Source organism: Myodes glareolus, chromosome 16 (genome assembly GCF_982192425.1).
Source record: "Myodes glareolus chromosome 16, mMyoGla1.1, whole genome shotgun sequence".
Lineage (NCBI taxonomy): Eukaryota > Metazoa > Chordata > Mammalia > Rodentia > Cricetidae > Myodes > Myodes glareolus.
In genome coordinates, this window is record NC_142041.1 from 10,396,230 (window position 1) to 10,417,165 (window position 20,936).

Here is a 20,936-nt window from a genome sequence, read left to right on the forward strand (position 1 = left end):
CATTTTTCTCATCAGAGATGGAAGTAGACAGTCACAGGCCTTCAGTCCTAGCGACACTGAGAATCCAGCGTAACAGAGCTTCAGTCGCAGACATTTTGCTCTCCAGTCTTCTCATCGCTTCTGTGTAATGGGGTTGAGATGACTTGGGGGGTCACTGGTTTTGGGGAACTCTTAAAATTACTCATTTTCACTAACAGCCATGCGCTGTCTGGTAGGTGAACTGCAGATGAGTTCAGGTTATCACTCTGCAGTAACTTCAAGCATCTTAAAGAATTCTGAGGGCTCGCCAGGAGGTTTCTGCTGGGGGGTTAGGGAGATGACATGGCCTCCTGCCCCTTTGGATGTTGCTGCCTGTAGGCGGGTTAGAGTTGCAGCCTGGTGATTAGCAAACCAGGGAGTTCTAAATACAGAGCCAGCCTGTTGGTTGGGGAAAGCACAGCTCTGTGGAGCTGTGTGGTACATTTAGGAAGGCCTTCTGCCCTGTGAAATTACAGCCCTTCCTGATGCAGTGCTTTTACTTTTTACCGTAGAATATTTGACCCTCCCACAGATTCAGTTTGACCATGGTGTGAAGTAGGACTATTACACACGCCCCTCTCCCCGCCCCCCAGTGGCACCTTTATGGAGAGTAAAATTTCCCATCCAGAGGCGACTCCGCTTCTCCTTTTCTTCCTTTGGTTGTAGGCTCAAAAACTCATTCCCCCACCTTAGCTGAGTAGAAATCCTCGCCTTCTAGTCAGGACCTTTCTCTTTAGCTAGAACTCAGCGTTTGCGAGATGTTAACAGGTGAAACCGAAGAGACAATGCACACTTGGGAGACGCTGGCCTTTCCTTGTCAGCCCAGGCATGAGAAAACGTTGCCTTTGAGAGGCCATACAGTAAAGAGCCTTCCTTGAGTCACCTCAGGCTGGTGGGGATCCAAGGGTAGGTTCCCATTGGTTTGCAAGAACTTGTCCCCTGGGGCCTTTTTGCACGGATCTGAGCAACTTTCTCCTTTTGATAGTAGCCAGCCTATTGCCAGCTTCAGCTGCAGAATGTAGTTCAAAGACAGACAGGCAACTGGGCCCATCAGCTCTGAGAAGGGAGCCTGGGAAAGTACAAGCTGAAAATGAAGGCAGCCGGCTTAGTCTCCTCCCCCATTCCTTCCCAACCTCTTCCCTTCCTTTCTATTTTCTTTTTGCTCTTTCTTCATTTTTTTTTTCATTCTCTGTTCTGCCTCATTCTTTTTCTGTCTGAGGTGTGGCAGCTCGCGGTATATGGCGGAGAACATTTGTGTAATTTATGAGACGGTGTACATTTAGAGGAATGTGTTTGGTTTGTGGTGAGGAAACTTCCTTTTTTAAAGTTATAATGGGCTAGCCTTTAAGAGCTTCTCAGAACTACCTTTTTTTTTTAATTGTTCCTGGAAGTGTTGCTAAATATATTTCTGAAACCATATATTTGTCTAATTAAGAGTTTTAATACCAAACCCTAAACTTTTCTTCCCGTATAATCATTGAGCGCTGACAATTGTAAGTTACACGATACAAATCACAGAGGCAGCTGGCAGCGCATGCTCAGATAGACAGTGAGGGCTAAGGAACGCAGGTCTGTTGTCTAGCATCTAGAAAACGGGAAGGGGCTTTGAACTTAATCTGCAAGTCAAAATGTTTGCTTTCTGCCAGAGGAAGGAGGATGAGCAAAGATCGAGATGATCCTCGTATGCTAATGATCGCTGTCCTCATTCCTATTCATGAATTGTTTATAATAGACTTGACTATAACATACATTATTTATTGGCATTATATTATAATCATGCGGTTAGTAATTAAAGTGTTTATCTATTGTGCACTTGTAGCTTTAACATGTGTTATTTTACTAGGCGTTTAGGGCGTTTGTCTTCTCGGATTGACCAGGAACACTGAGTGGAGGTTTTCAAGTTAGTTTAAGTGGTTGAACTCACCACTGGCCCATCATTCTTTGACCCCCTCCCCACCCCCACCCTGCCTCAAAATGGTTAAAACTCATCCTAGGCTTCAAAGGCAGAGATGGAATGTGGTGCTTCATGCAGTGGTCCCCAGTCTCCTTTCTGAAAACACAGATTCCATGGTTCTTTTTAAGCCGCAGAGTGACATTTCAATTTATGCAGAGCAGGCAAGAATACTGCTTGGTTTTGTATTACTATAATTCTAAGAAAATATTATATTAGAAAAATCATTAAGGAATCCTAATATTTTCCCTTTCAGTGGGATGCATGGAACATTTGAATATCTCAAAACTTATGATCAGGTCCAAGGTCTGAGGCACTCAGCACGTGTTCTCAATCCCATTTCCATACTGCCCCACATTTTCCAGATTCCGTCAGGAACGCAGTGAGTGCTGGGTCATAACTCTTCCCACAACCCTGTTTGAAATACATGACACTTACAGCAAAAACTGGTATAAAAACGTCAGTCTGGAACAGACAGCGCCGTAAAGAGGGCATTTCTGGATATCAGACAACTGAATTATTGGTCTTATAAAAGGAATGAAACAACAGTCAAGATTATGGTTTATGATTTCTTTCTGGTTGGAGCAGATCAATATATTTCTCAGACAGACCTAGTTTGATTCTAGAGGCAGTGCTATGTATGTGAATGTGCACGTACATACGTGTGTGCATGTGTGCCTGTGCATGTGTGTGTGCGTGTGCATGTGTGCATGTGTGTGTGTGCGTGTATCCATGTGAAAGAGAGAGACAGAAAGAGAAATAGAGACAGAGACACACACAGGGGAGAGACAGAGGGCAGAACAGACTGAGCAAATTGAGTATGTGTTCTGTAGATCTATTTGTCAGGGATTGGAGATCATTATAGTTCAATGGGAAATAACAAGTTTTCATTACAACACATTGAGAGACTGAAGCAGAGAAGGAAATCCTGGATTTTTGGAACCATAGCATTGTGGTGTTTTGATATTAATACAAATAGCTTAGACAACATGGGAGAGCATGTTTGTACATTAAGTAAAATAATTACGAACAAAAATTTTGATCATTTACGTAAACAGTGGTTGGTTTGATAGTACAGACGATGTTTCCTCATCTAGGAATGACATCGAAGGGTGTCAGCAGGCATCCTTCAGAAGTCGTGGTCCTCTTCAGTTTTATTGCCCTATGGATTTCAAAGAAATATTTTAGACGTAAGCCCTAAATCATTTAGAACTACGTCTGTCGTTATTTGGGCTTGGACTTTGCTCTCATAAAAGTGACATAAACGTAGAGCACATTTAAAATTCTTTATATGTTTCTTTGATGCTGAGAGTAGAACTCGGGTTTGTGTCTGGCAAGCAGCACCCTACCACTAAACTTGGCCTCCAGATCCCTGCATTCTTTCCTGAAAGCGGCTCTCTGCCAGGTTCTCAGAACTTTGCAGATATTGATATACCTCGTCTCATATGGCCTTATGAAGTGTACAGTGTATTCTAACCTCGATCAGTTCAGTTCTATAATGCCCAGGCTAATCCACTCAGAAGAGATGGAGGGTAACAGAGATGGCGGCCGTCTTGCCTGGCACCACCCACTCAGTAGCCGCAGAAGTGGGTTTACTCAGGCAGATTGCATTGCCTCTTTGAAAAACATGGAACTGCAGTTGAAAGACAATTGCCAGGGGAACATCTTACAGCCTGATAGTAAATAGTAAAATGGTATTTTGTTTGTTTGTTTGTTTGCAGAACAGTCAAAGAAAGTCAACATCTGGATTAATTCTGAAAATTAAAACTCCAAAATTATTGTTACCATGCTGAGTCAGGTGTGGGCTATCTAAAATTGAACAGGGAAGGTGTGAGTTAAATGAACGTAACTTGTCTCCACTTCATATGCTTACTTTGGATTCTAATGCTCTGTCTCCGAGCCTGGGAGCTGAGTGCAAATGTAGCTGCCCTGAAAAGTGACCTCAGCAAATCACAAGTCAGCCCAGGAGAAGCCGTCTCGGCATAATTGTCCCATTCACCTGTAAGCAAACATTTGTACATATAAAATAATGTTATAATGACCCTAGGGGATGTTCTTGTTCCATAGTTAAAACATAATATCCTCTTATTTCTGTAAGAGATGCTAAGAGTCTGAAAGAATAAATACTTTTGACAAAGACACCTGCTGGAAAGGAAATGTTAAGGCTGTCCAGACTTGCTCCTTGGATTGATTCATTGACTAGTGCTGTCCAAAATCTCCATTTCAATAGTTAATATAAATCCTTGTGATATTGAGACTTTACTTCTTAATCCAGCTTTTTCCATCAGTGGCACCATTTTCTTATTTCTATGAGAAATCTGAAGACTTAATTTCACCCAACAAGTATTTTAAAAAATATCAGATGAATATCCAGGAGTCTGGGAACAGTTTTTAAAACTAAAACAAACAAGCAAAAAAACCATGTTCTTGATTTGTTTTCTAAGACTTGGGTTTGGGAACGGAATGATGTTTATAAGGTTAGGTGATACAAGTTTAAACTAAAATGCAAATTGTGTTTTTATTTCTCCTGTTTTCTGTTCTATTTGTATCTTGAAGTTACTTTCCATCTTTATAACATTTGTGACTTTTTTACATTTTTACAGATTTCTTTATCCTCATTAATTTTTTTACAGTATTTTCTTGGCCTCACCAATTTTTGTGCATCAACTAAGAGAAACTTTATCATTGTCAGATAGTGGAGAAATCTTTTCTTTTCAAAGATTTCAAACAAAACCAAACACATTTTATTGTTTTTAGTTTAGTGCACCAGTAATTCATTGAAAGGTCTGTTTTCTAACTGTGGCCACCACCTCTGAAGTGGTGTCAAATGTTTGGGATGTGGTAGCTCCAGCCTTCCTCTGTTGTAGATGTACCACCATCCTGCTCAACAGCTACACTGATGATATGAACCATGTGGGTGTGTGCTCAGCCTGTTTTCATGAGATCCACTTATAGAACAGAGCCTCCTCTACAATAGGCTTCCAGAAGCATTTGACAATGAATAATTGATGTTTGAAACAGAGAATGCTCTGGTGCGTTCTGTGAAGTTCTGTGTCGTAGCACTGGAGTACCGCAGAAGGCAACCAAAGACTTGACTCTCTCTTTCTCTCTCTCTCTCTCTCTCTCTCTCTCTCTCTCTCTCTCTCACACTGCTTTAGAATTGATAACACCGATAAATTAAGCTAGTTTTGACATTATCATAGGGAAAGTGTCAAATAAACAGCATGTTTCTCAGAGTCTGTTTTATTGATATGAGGACTTTAAAAGAAGTGGACCAAAACATAAAAGTCTTTGGTTGTGCTGGATATCCAGTGGGGAGTCCCACAGAGTTGGCCAATGTTGTCCCAGAGAGCCATATTCCCAGTCCACAGTGTTGAACATTGAGATGTTGATACCTGTGAGTGTTTCTTTATAGTAGATCATCATCTTCTGTATTTGAGTATCTGGCAACACTTTCACAAACATTACCCACCAAAAGTAACTGAAGAGAAAATCAAACTGTGTGTGGCTGTCAAAAGCCTAGCTCCCCTATCAGCTCCCTGCTTTTGCTGTGTTCTCATAGGTCAGTCTGCTTAAGGTGCCACAAACCGTCCAGGGGGACAAAGATGACAATATAGTGCCAGAAAACACAAACCCTGAATTCTTCTATATTTAGCACAAGGCTGAATGCCATAGTAAAACAGGTGACGCCAAGCAAACTCGCTTGAAAAGCATCCAAGGATTGATACCAGGCTCTAAAATCGTTGCTGTGCTTTGTCGTTTCCATTTGTGACTGTATAATACAAGAACATATACTTCTCTGCCTTTAATTTTCAAAGCCTGCTTAGTCTAGAAACCCCCACTACTCCACTCCTCTCTCCTTTGACTACATTCCAAAGGAGAGACAACTTTCTAAATACTCATATTTCAAACAGATTCACTTTCTTTGGGGAAACTATAAAGGCCTCTGTGATCCAAAGAAGACGCTTAACTCGGGAGTTCATACAGATACCCATGGCCAACAGCGACGCTCTGCTACCTGACTGTTTGAAATCCATTGTTTGAAATTCTATTGAAATCTTTTTTCTAACAAGGGATTTAAAATAATTTATAGATTTGAAAAATGGAGAGCTAGGGAGGCCCGCCACACTGAGTGTTCAGCAGGGTGAATAATTGCTTAGCTGTTGGCCTGCTTCAGGTATCTTATTCAGTGAAGGAATTCTTTTTTTTAAATCTAGCCTCTAATAATTAACACTTTGATGTATCCAAGATATGATCACTGGATTTCATCTTTTTAAAAAGTAGAACATGATACTGGATTTTCAACTCTTTTCAGCTTAGTGTATTGATAAAAATGTATATTTTCTGTGGCTTGTTCTGAAGGACTGTATTAAACTTGGGTCTTTGTTACCCACTGAGGAGGAAATTCTATTGATTGCCTACTTAATTGCCATTGATTCTCTGAATAACCACATAATTGCCAAGTGAAGTCTGAGTCACATTTGTTAGTGTTGAGTGATTAATTAACTGTTCTTATAACTTGAAAGTGCATACTTCTTTTCTGTTTTTAATTTATTCTATAGGCTTACCACAGGGGATGTTCTCAGCATAGTACTCCCTTACACAGCCCACTGTTTCTGTCCTTTAAAAACGTCCCTTTACCTGATCAAATAGTGATTGCTTGATCTGTTGGTTTCCTTATATGGTCATTAAAAATGAACTCCCAGATTAGAATCCAAACCACCTTAAGATTACCCATGATGTCCTTGAGTAAATTAAGATATAATAAAAACATTTTGATTTCTTTGCAGTAATTCTATTTCATGTGTTAATGCCTCTGTTGCTACTCAGGCTTATATAAACATGAAAAATGGCGCCCTTCATGACAGAAATACAAATTATTTTTAGTAGAGGATGTTACTTCAATGATTGAATTGCACCTCTGGGGAAAAATCAGAAGGTAGCAGGTTCTCCTTTTCTCTTTGGTGGCTCCCTCCATGTAGTGTAAGAAAGGAGAATCTTCCCAGAAAAATTCTTTCCTTTGCTCTGTGAAGGGGGCACATGGACTTGATTGATGTTAGACCAGAAACTTCCCTGTGCAGTTTGCAGTTCAGTGCCTTTCTCAGTGCTTCAGTGTCTTCCTGGATGGTGGGACTGAGTGGGCAGGATCGGGAAGTGCCTGAGGAGACTGTCAGGGAGCTGGCACCCTTCTGCTTATTACTGCAACATGGTCGAGAGCAGGACAAGTCAGCTGTCTCTTGACACTGGCCAGTCTGTAAAGACAATCTCTACACCAGTTAGTGTGGTCTCTCACTTGGTGTTTTAGCGTCTGTGAGAGTGCTTTGTGTTTGTGGGGAGTTGAGTACAATTGCACAGGGGCGCATTCGGCCGCCATCTTGCTTTACATCTTAAAATGCTTTCATTGCGCTGAAAGAGAAAGCTTATAATGCACAATGCGTTGAGGATCTTAATTTTTAATTCTGAGGTTTTGAGTAGTTATACCTGGCATCTTTAAAGCCCCATTAATCTTTATCTTGCAGACGGGAAACAATTAACTCTTTCTTCTTTAGCAAAATAGTAATTATTTTCTCTAAGGATTACCTCAGAAAATATTCCGAAGTTACAGTACTGTGTAAGTAATTAATGGCTATTAATATCTTTCTAAGTATCACTGTAATTTCGGGCTGGATGTTTTTTTTAAAAAACACTGTGAAACTCATTCAAAAATGTTTATATTGTAGCTTACTGTTAAGCAGAATACTCTTTCTTCTTTTTATTTATAATGCAAAGTGAGAAATTTGAATCAATCTCTGCAGTTGCCTTTCGGGTGATTTGAATATCATTATTTAGAATGTCACTCAGTAATGTTTTGAGTAAAATGGTTGAGTTGGTGTCTTGTGGGCCCCTTCCAGCTCTAAAATTTTCTGAGCTACCTCCAATCTTACTGGAAATACAATTCTGAGTTTGGTCTGGGGTTAGCTGTGGAACTGTTCGGTGAAAACTGACCTGTTTTTAAAAAGCTGCCTCTGGTTGGGTACGTATTGAGTGTTCCTAGGTACGGTGGTGAGCAGTGGACAGAAACCTGAAGCTCAGGCAGTTACCACTTCCTTTCCTGCAAATGCCTTCCAGCTCGGCCCTTGCCAACTCTACAGGGTATCCCACCTGTGAACAGCCACAGACTGTGTAGTCCTCGGTTTGCTTTGGAAAGCGTGCTCCTGAGTATGGACAGAGAACCAGTTTGTTGAGATCACAGGCTCAGAACGTTCTTTTCCAACAGGCAGATGATTTGGTTCCTCCCTCGACTGCTTCTTAATTGTAAGTTTTGCACCCCCAGCAATTCTGAGCTTCGTTAGCCCTATGTTAAGTTTACTTCTTGGAAGTTGCAGCTTACCCAGTAAAACCCCAGGACTCAGTGTTGCTCTAGATTGTGCACCAGTAGAATTAGGTTATCTTGAGAGAAATAATAAGAAAATTAAACTAGATAGTTAACTGACAACTTGTTTCTGTAATGTTGTTACTAATTTTGAATTAGGTATCTCAGTTTTTTTCAGGTGGGGTATTTATGAAGCAGAAAATGGCCTGGCATGTAGTAGGCTCTCCATAAGTATGGTATGGTAGTGATATTACTCCATGCTTGATTAAATGGGATTGTATAACAGCAATGAGCAGAAGAAATGGTCAGGACAAAGACAGGACAAAGTCAGGATTGCCAGGAAAGGCCCAGCTAACTCCAGAACTCATTGGATGGCTGCTGTCCCCGCTGTTGGAACCCTGTTTTATTTCTAACTGCTGGTGAATCCTTTGAGCTCAGAGACAAATGAAGCCTTTTAAATATTTTGGCCTCATTCCATGATAGCCTCAGCCAGCAAATAAATGCATTTTGAGTTCTGTAGCGGTCAACTGCTCTTAGATAATTACATACTCTGTATGTTAGAAGTGACCACTTGTTTTTGTTTTTTGTTTTTTTTTTTCTAGGCAGGAAAACGAGAGAGCTTAGAGCACAGGAAGCCAGAATTCTGAGAATCTAGTAGGATGCTTTTGAATTTTTACTGTGTTTAGTTTCTGAATTGATTGGGAATCACTTTGAGTGTGATTCCCAGTGACCTTGTGGAATTCTGTACCACCCACTGTTGGAAGCAGAATTGTGGCCATTAAACATCAGGCATGGCTCCTTTGCATTCCAGTAGCAAAGCCATTTTTTTTGTGCCATTTACAAAGCTTGCCTGTGAAGTTCTCAAAATATAAAATCTCAAGTTTCAAGACATTTTTGAAAACTTTTTTATTACCACATCGTATAACCACAGAGAATAACTTATGTGTGCTAGGGAGTTGAAGCACTCAAGTATTTTAAAGAAATACAACATACTAGTTTCTAAATATAACTCATTGAAAATAACTAAGAAAACACTTATCTATGGGTAATTGAAGAAGGAGACATTAAAAAAGCAAATCATATAAAGGTAGGTCAAAGGTAAACAGCTTAAAGAAGACTGAAATTATGTATGGAGAAATTGAGATGATGTTTTATCCCCAATGAAAGAGAAGAGCGCGAGTCCCATGCATTTTATTACCTTAAGATAAGTCAGTTCAAAGGTGAATATATACCATTTTTCCATGGCTCTTTCTTTTTTGTATTGGTAAGCAGTTGGTGTGTGTTTTTTCCCTGAAGAAAATGTGATGCCAGGCACCTTTATCTTGCAGCCAAGCCCAGTCTTTCTGTGTGCGGAGAAGAAAACAGTTTGCATTTTGGCAGAGTCCCGATGTAGAATTTTAGAATACTCTCTTATAGCATAATAAAAAATATATTTAGGTTGATTTTCATCATCAGTTCTAGGTGAGAGAAGACTGTATGTATTCAGGGAAATTATTTCAAAGCATAAAACGTTCTTTTAAAGGAAACTAGCTGAAATGCTTTGAATATCGAATGTTATAAATAGCCACTTATCTACCTTGCATCGGTCCCAGAGGCACTCCGACTTGGCCTGTGCCAATCTGGACAGAGAATCAACGTTCCTCGGTCAGCAACAGCCTGGACTGGCAGGAAACGGTATTCTCGAAGAAGCTTGCACAAGCAGGGTCAAGTTATGGTGGCCATCTCTCACCTCTGCCAAATGTGGCATTGACTTTAGCCACTTACATTTTCAGATGTGTAAATTAGTCACGGTTTTGGCAGCACTCTTGCTTCACACAGAGTGGACGGCTGCCATCCACCAACACCCTCACACCCACGTGCCTAATGCCATAAAAAGGAAAATGGCCTGCCTCCCTCCCCCTGAAGCTTGAACAATACCAGCGTAACCTTTCTGTGCATGACACAGCCACACAGTTTTGTCCTGGAATGAGTGTTAACCTCTCAACATAATTTTGTGGTTTCTAAGTGTTTGGCCAACACCAACTCAGGGAAATAACTGTGTACGGAGAGGATCTGCAGGGCCCCCAAAGAGAAAAGGGAACAGAAAAAAGGAAGAGTAGATTTGGTGGTTGTAAGACTCATGGTTTAGGGCATCCCTTGGGGTTCGGTGCCATGAACAGACAGGAAGTATCCATTCACAAGTCTCAGGCCCTCTCTACTGTATTTGGTAAGTGAGTTCAGGCCTGAATGCCAGCATCCAGCAGTTGCACATGGCTGACCAAGACTCCATTCTTACCTACGCGGTCCTTTCAGAACCCCAGCACCATAAGCAAATGAGAAAGAAAAAGAACTGCCCTACTTGGCTAGAGGAGTAGTGGGATTTTTCAGGCGGTGGGTGGAAGTCAGACGTGACCTGCCCACACTATGACCAACACAAGGACAGAGATTCTGGACTCCAAACAACACTACGCAGCAATCGTAAAAGTATCATCCTTCATTAAAGTATCATCCTTCATTAAAGTATCATCCTTCTTTGAAGCCACTGAGAACAGCACTTTCACAACCATTCATAGACAAAGGAGTTTTTGACTCAGAATGTATTTAAAAATTAGCTTTGTTATTTCATTTACATTGTTTTGTGAGGTTAGTCTGCTTCCCCACAAATGACCTGTTCTATTAACTAAATTTAATTTTGAATGATTTTTGCCTGCAGCAAAACAATAGGAAAATATTCAAACATAGAGTAAGATTGTTTTTAAAACAAAGCTATGGATTTTACCCATGGGACATATTCCCATATTAGCACATATCTGATTTACTTTGGGGAGTTTCTTTCAATACACCCTTAAAAAGTTCACCGACACTCAGGAAGGTAATTCTGAAAAAGGATTTATTACACAACTGAAGATATCAGAATTCTCTCAAGAAACTTTCACTTTGGAAAACCATGACTATGGTTAAATTCTAGTGTGTTTGTTGGGAAAATGGCCATGTTACTACAGAATCATGCCCCATCCATGGTTGAAGTCAAGTAATGGCTTTACTGTCAAGATTGATGTGTGTGTGTGTGTGTATGCGTGTGTGGGGGGGGATGGGTGGGTATGTGTACGTGTGTGTGTATGTGTGAGTGTGTGTGTGTGCGCGTGCGTGTGTGTGTGTGTGTTTTGTGGATACACGCACATATTGTTAACCACATACATATTTTAGGCAGCCTCTGTCATCAAGAACAGGTATATAGGCCTGGCGGTCTGACAGAGCCACCAAGCACCTATTTGTGGGTCTTCTGATCCTCCCTGGCATTTCATCAGAGGGCAAACACAGGTAGCTGCCGTTGAAAAGCCAGTTATTCTCAACTGCCCTTCCCTTGTCCATTTTCTGGGTTACTAATGACCGGTGGCTAGAATATAACAAAGAATGTTCACCTTAAAATGTTAAGGTTTCTTCTGACTTTAGGAATTCTTTGATTTGGTTACCCCTGAGATGGCGTCATCAGTCCGTTTCGGGGTTTGAGGGATGCTCGAGGAGATGCGATAGCAAATGAGGCATCCTGACTGACACCCTACCCTTGCAGGCAACGCGTTGGACTCCTTGGTGTTTCCCATAGGAAGTGTCATGGCCAGGGGGTGACTGGAGACTAGGACAGTGACAGTTGACATCCAAGTTTGCTTGACTTCACCTGGCGGCCAAAAACCTACCAGTGTCGATGTCACGGTACATGTGGTTCTCCTGTCTGTGTTCGGCAGACACAGAGGGGCTGGGACAGTGGACCTCAAAAGACCAAGGAGATGAAAGGTCCCCCAGCTTTCCTCAGAGCGGTGGCCACAGGAGCTTCTGCTCAGGCCTGTGGGTTCCAGAGACATTCTGATTCTCTTTCTCTCCCGAAAGGTCTCGAAGTTTTGTCCGTACAAGCTTTGCTCTGTGCCTGTGGCAGTGTGCCGCTGAGTGTCTTAGCCTTCAGTAGCGTGTGGCGCTTGTGTGTGGAGCTGATCCCTCTGCGAGCAGATTATGATCCTGTTGACAGTTGTACACCCAAATGGATTGTTTATTTAACTAATGATTAGTGCCTTAGCACTGAATATTAGCGCTCAAATTAGTGTTTGTTGAGCTTGATAAAACACTATCATTGGCAGGGCTGGAAGTTGCCGCTCTGCCTCTGGGAGGTCTGGGCTGAGGCTGTAGGAAGATCTAAAGATGGCAGGCACCTCTGAGTTCTCGACGCTTTCCAGAGACTAGTCCCCCCCCCACACACTCTCACTTGGCTGAGTGCTTATACACACTGTATTTATTCCCTTTGTGAAAAGAAGCCCATGCAAAAGCTCTAAAATGAACTGGTTCAGAAGTCTCTGAATGGAGTTTCTTGTTGAATTCAGCTAACAACCTTGCTTTTGGATGAAGCTTACATCCAGACTCCGCACTGTGTTTTATGAGCCTGCATTCCGCAGCCCCTTTTAGCTCAACATTCACTACAGAGAAAGCAGCCTGCATTGGGCCTCTACTGCAGAAGATGTCCAGAGGCCTGAGCCCGTCTCCAGCTCTTCTGCTCATGAGAGAAGTCAGTATGGGATGGGTCATGCTCCAAAAGCAGAAATGTGCTCTGATTAGTTCTTAATTATTTTTCAAATGACTGTTTGGAAATCTCTGTGAATTCCTGCTAAGCAGAAACATCAAAAGCATTGCCCTTTCATGAGCTGAGTGTTTTCTTTTCTTTCCTTTTTTTTTTTTTCATTTTTATTTCCACATTACTGGGGTGAATCTATGCCAGCAAACAGAACAAAATGCTAATTGCAAAGCACAGATTCAATAAACAATGGCTGTCTCTTTTTTGAGAACACAATCTTTTAAAAATTTGTATTTAAATGAATGTTCTCTCTCTGAACCCAAGCGGTAGCACACCCGGGCGTATAAATTTTGCTGAATGTTTCTGTGAAGGGAAGGAAACTGGGCAGTGGAGGCACATTGACCATTGGAAGAGGGCAAGAAAATGTGTCACTAGTGAGGGAAAGGGAGGATGTAAACAAGATCCTAAGACTTTTATTTCTCCAGTGTATACATCTGCCTCCTCAAACAGGGAACATTGGCACTAATAGGTTATAAATGACCGCAATGGGGGTGAGGAAAGGGTAAAATGTGAGGCCATCATTCTTCCCACTCCGTGGACAGTCTTTGAGATTCATTAGGAGACAATTCGGAAAATATTTGATAATCATTCCTTTTAGTCCTAACAGGCAAGGGAACAATGCAATTGCTGCAAATTCATATCCGTTCATTTGATTCAGGTTGGCTGAGTTTGACATGCTTTGCTTAATCAGGCCTGCTCACACATTTTCGATAAGTCCCCTAATGAATGACTGATATGACTTGACATTATGTGGGATTACAAATCACTGCACCTTTTAAGTGAGTTCTGGGTATTGGGAGAATATTGTTTTCATTCTGAAACCAGGAAGGGAGGTCAGAGGTCCTTTAGCCCGACTGTCATTTGATGAAGGGAGAAACCACGTTACTAGTGAACGTCAGCGCTCTTGCCTAAGACGCCGGGCTGGTCAAGACTAGTCTAAGGATGCAGGATAAGGATCTCTGGTCACAGCAGAGCCAAGGTGCAGTCTTTAATGGATGCCATTTTGCTGGTCCCTTCAGATTTAGCTTTCCAGTGGACTCAGCTGAAGGGAAATACACAAAAGTAAAACAAACAAATCAAAACTCCCCATGAAAGGAGAAGCTAGTGGTGTCGGGGCGTGAAAGGAGGCTAGCAGCCCAAGCACCAAGTATCCTGTTTCCAGGGTCCCTGCCAATCTGAGAGCTTGAAAGATAAAGCACTAACCCTTTGGAGAAACTGTTTGTTAAGTTTCTAACAGGCCAAGGCCAATGCTGCCCAAACCAAGCTTCCTCCCTTCTTTTACATTCTAATACAATGTTGCTGATACCATAATAATCTTCACTTTCAATGACACTACGGTTTCTGCCTTATCAAAGAGAGCAAAATTAAGTCATGTAATCTGTCTGAAATGGCTACTCTTGTTTTGAAATGATACTATTACCCCCATGTCTCAGATAGACTGAGAAAAGCATTGATAACTAGCTCTATGTAGAAGAAAGGACAGCCAAAGCAAAGAACATGTTTTCTTGTTGAACATATTTTTGTTTTAATTTTTATTACATCCTATTACTTGTGCGTGTGTGTGTGCGTGCACATTCATAAGTGTGGACATGCGAGTATGTGGAGGTCAGAAGATAACTTGGGGGATTCAGTGGGAAGGATTATGATTAATCAGAACAAAAACAAAATGATAATAAGACAAAATAATTAATCAAAACTTAATGATTAAACAAAACAAAATAAACTCTAACTTTGTCGTTTAATGGCTGTCTATCTTATTAGTTTTGCTCAGTCACTTTTTCTAATCAAGATAAGTTTAGAAACTCTTACCTTGCATACAGACAGTGACAGATCATCCAAGGGACCTAAAATCCTCAGCAAAATGATCCGCTCAACATGATGGCGGAATTCATGTTATGGCAGAATTCAGTCCTGGAGGTCAAACCTGAGCGTCCCTGCTTCTGAGTGACATCCTAATTCCCAGGAGCTTTAATGTTTTAAACACATCAGTTAAACAAACTGCCTGAGTTTACAGTTATAATGATGGATATGCTTAAAGCTAATGGAGGTACATATTATTCAAACTTAGCTGTTGATCACTGATATTCAGGCTAGGGACTCTACCTAAGGCCAGATAAGCATTCTATCCTCTGGGATCACAGAGGCTGTGTGGCCAACTGTGGGTACTTCCTGCAAAGCATTCCAGAAGCCCCCACTTGCTATCTAGAATTATCCTTTTGTTTATGGGAGATCAAACTTGGGGCTTCTTTCACTGGGATACACCCCGCATCACAAGTAATGATTGTCTTAGGCCTCTTTTTGAGGTGACAGTGGGTGAAGGCTTGTGAAGGGTACTCAGGACCCGTGGTCTTATCTTTTAAGCTATGAGCCTGTCCTACCAGGGAGGATCCATCTCTCCCTCCATAACAGAGGGTCCAAGCCTTTGTAACGGTAACCCAGGCAAAAATCAAGCCATCTCTTTATTCTTTCCATTTGGCATTTAAGAAACCCTGTTCGATTAATTTTATCTCTGGTGTTTGTCACTGTGCATGTTGCTGCAGTGCAGTGTGATTTTGCAGCACGTTCTAATCAAAGCCAACTGCCCTGTAAGCCCATCCCTGGGCCTGCACCCCTTCTCAGTGGCCAGCAGTCACTGTTCATATGCCGGCCATTGTTTTCCTAGGCTTCCACAGGAACCAGAACATTTGATTCTGTCTTTCTGTATCTGCTAACGCTGGCGAAGTAAGTGACTCAACCTGGGTCTTGTCACCACAAGTAACAACCAGTTCCTTCAGTGGCGTCCACTGCAGGGCACAGACACACACCAAACCAAAGACGAATAAATTCCAGATTATACCACTATTAAGACCAGTGAGAAGTAAAGCAGTTTATTGCTAGGAATATTGCAATCTATCACTGTTAAAAAGTAGAATGCATTTTAGTTTTATTGGTTAAGATAATGTTTTCATTGACAATTTAGAAAAGGACCTTATTATTATTTATCTCGAGGTAGCTGCTAGGTATAGATTCAGATACACAGTGTTTTGAGGAATTCAAAAAATTGTAGTGTCCAAGAAGAAGAGGGTCCTAAAATGATTAAAACTTGAAACCATTTTCTGCAGAACTCAGGATGAGACACAATAGCAGTACAGAGGCTCTAGCCCACTGGACAAGTAGCTGGCTAGGGCCACCATTTGAAGACCAGCTCTCTGGGCTCCGCTCTGCTGTTCTCAGCATAAGCACCAGACCATCACTGGCTGTCTGTACCTTCTAGGAGGGCCCAGCTGCTTCTGGACTCCACATCCACAGAGCACCCCTTCTTTGGAAAACTACACTGCAACCCCTTCACAGAATGGCTCATTTACACTTAAAATTTAACTCAGAGGTTCCCCCCATAGAAACTGCCCTAGTATACACTTTGCCCAGTTCTGATCTGTGTTATGCTTCCCTAGCTTCCAGAACATTCTGATTATGACTGATATGGGTAAATATAAAGCCAGCGCTGCAAACAAGGGCAGCTTGAACTCTTGCCAGCGGTGACCAACGCAAGTTGCATGACTGAGTTTTTACCTCCCTGGGTTAATTGTTCCTCTCTGAGGTGTGTGTAATGGCAGCCTCCTGTACTAGCTGGGTTTCCTTTATCATAACAAAACCATGAGAAAGCAGACTCATGAAAGCAAAGAAAGCAAAGCAAAGGTTATTCTGGCTCTCAGAATAAAACTTACTCAGAATAAACTTACATCTTTATGCTTTCAGGCAAACACTTTTGTCTATTGAGCCATTGCCTGAGCCCCAGAATGTGTTTTTTACTGTACAGTTGTCTCCCATCATCTATAGGAGATACGTTCCAAGGTATAAATTCTGGAATTGAGTCCACATGCACAATTACTATCTCTATACCCCTATATTAAAGCTTAATTTATATCTTAGGCTCAGTAAGATATTTTCAATAGCAAATAAAAATAGGATAAACATAATAATATATTGTAATAAAGGATCTTTAAAGCTCGTGAGCTGTTTATTTCTAGAATTTTCTGAACCCATGGGTGACTTTGGGTAACTAAATCTATAGTGTGATGTTGTGGGATGTAAATTCTTGAGTGCTCTGAAATCTTAAATAGGCTCGTTAGTTGGGCAAATATTTACATTCTTTAGTAGTAGAGTAGACTAACAGAGAGTGGGCTGCTGTGACCTATTGGCGTGGAAGGCCTGTCACTGCTGCCCACTCTGTTTCTTGCTGGGGATGTGGAAGGCTTATATCCTTCTCAGGATTTTTGCCACACCCTTCAGGGACTTCCGTGATCTTCAACTTTATCTCTAAAGTTGCTCACCTGCAGAAGGGGGATTATAACTGTTCTTACCATAGAGGACATTTGGGGTTGGAGGTGGTGGTGGATGAAATGAGTTAGTACTCCAGCCCTCTGAAAGGTGTCCAGTACAAGAGAGCTTTGTACGTGTGGGTTGACTTTCTCTTGTCTTTGCCTCTCGCTTTTCATTTTCTGCTCAGGTTCTAACACAAATTTGGAGTGTCGGTGGATGCCAGTTATAAAGCCATCCTTAGATTTGTTTATACTGAGGGGACAGAGAGCTGGATATTTCTCTTTCTCATGTCTCACACCAGACACCAGGCTTGTGCTCTTAGATGCTGTGTCAGAATGAGCCAGGGAATCTTCATCTTAAGGGGCAGGCTTTTGCAAAGAATAGTTTCGTTTGTCATGCAGTTTAGCATTCTGTGTTGCTCTGGGTTAAGAATGAGAGGGGAGAGAAGGAATAGGGTCAGGGACAGGGCAGGCATCAGCTATGGAATCCCATGGATGAGAACGGACCCCTACCCTCACCTTCTCTTGAGGCAGTTTGCATCTTGGCAGCAGTTGGTATTAGTAATTATAGTAGAGACTACTTTAAAATAGGACTGGCCTAGATTTCAATCTTATCTGGTAACAGTTAACTTATTAATGATCTCTTTGGCCTGTTGGCAGCCATTCCGTCTTTAAACTGTGAGGAGATACCATCTCTCCGGCTGTGAGGATAAGTAATTGGATGGGAGCGCTTGAAGAAGTCATGGGCGTTTGCGGGAAGTCAGCCCCTGTCACTCAGGCAGGGACAGCGGCTGTGGTACATTCCTATAAAGCTCCTGTACACCTTGTCCCTGTGGGAGTCAAAATCGGATTGCTCTCAAATTTTCTACACTCTTTTCCTGTTTGTTCCCTGGGAAGCTTAGCTGCTTTCATCTGAGAGGGCAAGAGATGCTAACAGGTGACTAATGAAATCTCTGCTGAGACAACCTAGCTTGGTAGGGTCTGGGAGCAACCAAACCAGCCCTCCTTGCAGCGTGTGCACACTGGATCCCTTCAGAGCAGTGGTTTTTAGCCTTCCCAATGCTGTGACCCTCTAATACAGTCGCTCATGTTGTGGTGACCCCCAACTATAAAATTACTCTTGCTGCTACTTCCCAACTGTGATTTTGCTACTGTTGTGAATCGTAATGTAAATATCTGTGTTTCCTGGTGGTCTTCGGGGCTCCATGAGAAAGGATCATTCAACCTCCAAAGAGGTCAAGGCCCACAGGCTGAGAGGCCCTGCTCTAGGGATTACATAAGCTACTTGACTACACATCTACACATCCGTGTGGGCTCTGACATAAATATCTTTCTTCTACTGACGTGCAGAAGATGTTGAATATTGTCACTTCTTCCCCGAGAAGACATACACATTCGTGCCTGGACTGAAGCCCAGCTGACTATTTCTGTCTTTCAATAGTGGTGTGTGGGCAGTGATCTTTCATAACAATATATTATGATCACATTCACTGGTAGCATTTTTACTTGACCACTTGTGTGTCATTATATGCACACACTGTTGTGTGACCAGCAGTACCAAACACCTACAGAAAGAAAACACCATCCTAATCTGAAATCTGGATCCCTTAGAAATGCCTCCCTTCTTCATCCTGTAAGCCACCGATGATGCCAGAGTTCATGTCTGCTAAGTTGATTGTTCCTGAGTGTTTAATGGGTGATGCCTGCTCTAAAGGGTCTTACAGAACAAGTGCCTAAGCATTTTGGGCTATAGGCCCACTGGTACTTTGAAATGAAAGACAAGATGTCTATGAAACTTAAAGTAGAAGGCCCTAGCCAAACCTTTAGCCTCCGGGAAAGGGTGGCTTAGGGGCAGTTGCCAAGAAGAGTCAGCCTGACTTTCCTTGTTTTATGAAATTGGAATGGTAACACCTCCCTGGATGTTGGTGACCTCTAAATGGCTCCTCACTCTCAGTAAGTAATGCCAAGTGTTAGCTTCTACTATTATCAAGGAGGGTGGGGGCACTGGGAACCACAACAGTCAGGAACTAGATGTTCCCAAGTCCCTCCTGAAAAGTCTGTTAGTGAAACTTCAAGAAAGCAGCCACCAACAGAGCTCAAGACTGGGAACCGCCTTTCTTCAGTCCAGTTGATCATTGGTTTCCTCCCTGCTCCTGTACCTCCATCCACAAGGTCATTTTCTTCTCATTTGCCTTTTTATCTCATTCATGGAATTGGTAGTAGTAGTTACTGGGTCACAGATAACTCAGCTAGCATAAGCTTCACAGTAAATAGTACAAAAAGCAAGTATTATTTTTAAGAGATTTGATTTTATTCTCATCTCCACATATCAGCTTGAAGGGACCCTCGGAAAATTCTAGATTCTTCCTATGAGTTGCTCCTTGCTCCAACACCCTCAGCCTCTGAAGAATCTTTGTAAGACCTTCGGCACTTCTCCTTCAAGGCTATCTTTGATGCTCCTCCTTTCCTTCTCAGATGTGGCTGGTCGAGCCATGGACCAGCCTGCCTTGCTCACTGCAGAAGCTCCCCAACCTGACATGATTTCACTCATACTCTTCTCGTATCCCCTTTATGCTTGGAAGAACAGATGCTGAATGACTATCAGGCCTCAGTTTCCTTGGACCTGTGTGCCCCGGGGGATCAACTTGTTTTCAGGAACTCAATTCTGTGAATTTTATAGCTCTCAGCTCTCTCTCCAATACCCCTTTTCGTTTTTCTCTGCCTTATTTATACATTAATTTTTAAGGTTAACTATATTCAGCATCTTGTTTCATGCAACTACAAGATTACAGTCTCCCCACCCCAGCACGGCCTTCCTTGAGGCTGGCTCCTTGACTTTACATTTTGGACAATGTCACTTCCTCAAAGGGGCCTTCCTTGACTGTCCACTTATGAGCCTTCCCTATTTCAACTCCATCCTTATATCAACTTTGGATGCCTTTTGAATCTGTGTTATTGGAAGATATGCCCAAGAATCCCTTACTATTTGGGTCAACAGTCGCTTCCCATTCGGTTTTAAGCTTCTTCAAACGGACTGCAGGGTTGTGGGGGGTCGTCTCTTTTGTATTCACAAGTTCATAAGTGCATAGGCAGTGCCTGTCACGGGGTGTGCACTGGAGTGTGGTATGAATGAGTGTAAGGATCTGAACTGAAATCCATAATGGCTGAAGGGTTTGGTCTAGGGTAGTTATGAACACTGCTGTGCATATACTGGGATGACAAGCTTTGGAACTTGGCAGAAAGATTTCAGACTCGAAGAAACAGAACATTTACTTTCTGTTTCTGTTTACCGTTAAGACTGATGAAATATCGTGACCTTAGTTACGGGGTTTTATTTTCCGCAATGCCTCAACCTAGTCTACCCTTTTTCCAATCTAGATAATCACTTGGGAGAGGGTGCTTTTCTCCTTTATCCCCATACCCACCGGCTCTCCTGCTTGTCTGTCATTCTTCCCTGGGATGTGCCTTGCACCCCAGGTTGGCCAGTAAGTAGAGAAGTCTCAGTAGATCCTGTATATTGTGACTACATCTTGCACACTCAACCGATACTCTTGCAGAGATTCCGATCTGAGTTATTTCTGTCTGGGGAGCAAAAAGACATGAGGATAGATGAGGCTTCTCTTGAACACACACAGGCATTGCCCGCCTTCCCATGCTAACAGAGGAAATCTTTGGGGCCATTGTCAACATTGTAAAGAAGCAATCTGTCATTGATCCTCT

General features: G+C 42.1%; 1 protein-coding gene across 5 annotated transcripts in view; it reads left to right on the forward strand.

The window, feature by feature from the left end:
• Positions 1–20,936, forward strand: part of Tox (thymocyte selection associated high mobility group box) — a 289,722-nt gene that overhangs the window by 58,906 nt on the left and 209,880 nt on the right. The window contains exon 1 of one of the 5 annotated variants that reach the window (XM_048420299.3): positions 8,076–8,263. The exons of the other annotated variants lie outside the window; for them this stretch is intronic. The gene's annotated coding sequence lies outside the window, so the exon portion shown is untranslated. Of the gene's footprint in view, positions 1–8,075; positions 8,264–20,936 lie in introns of those variants that run through there. 5 annotated transcript variants of the gene reach the window in all.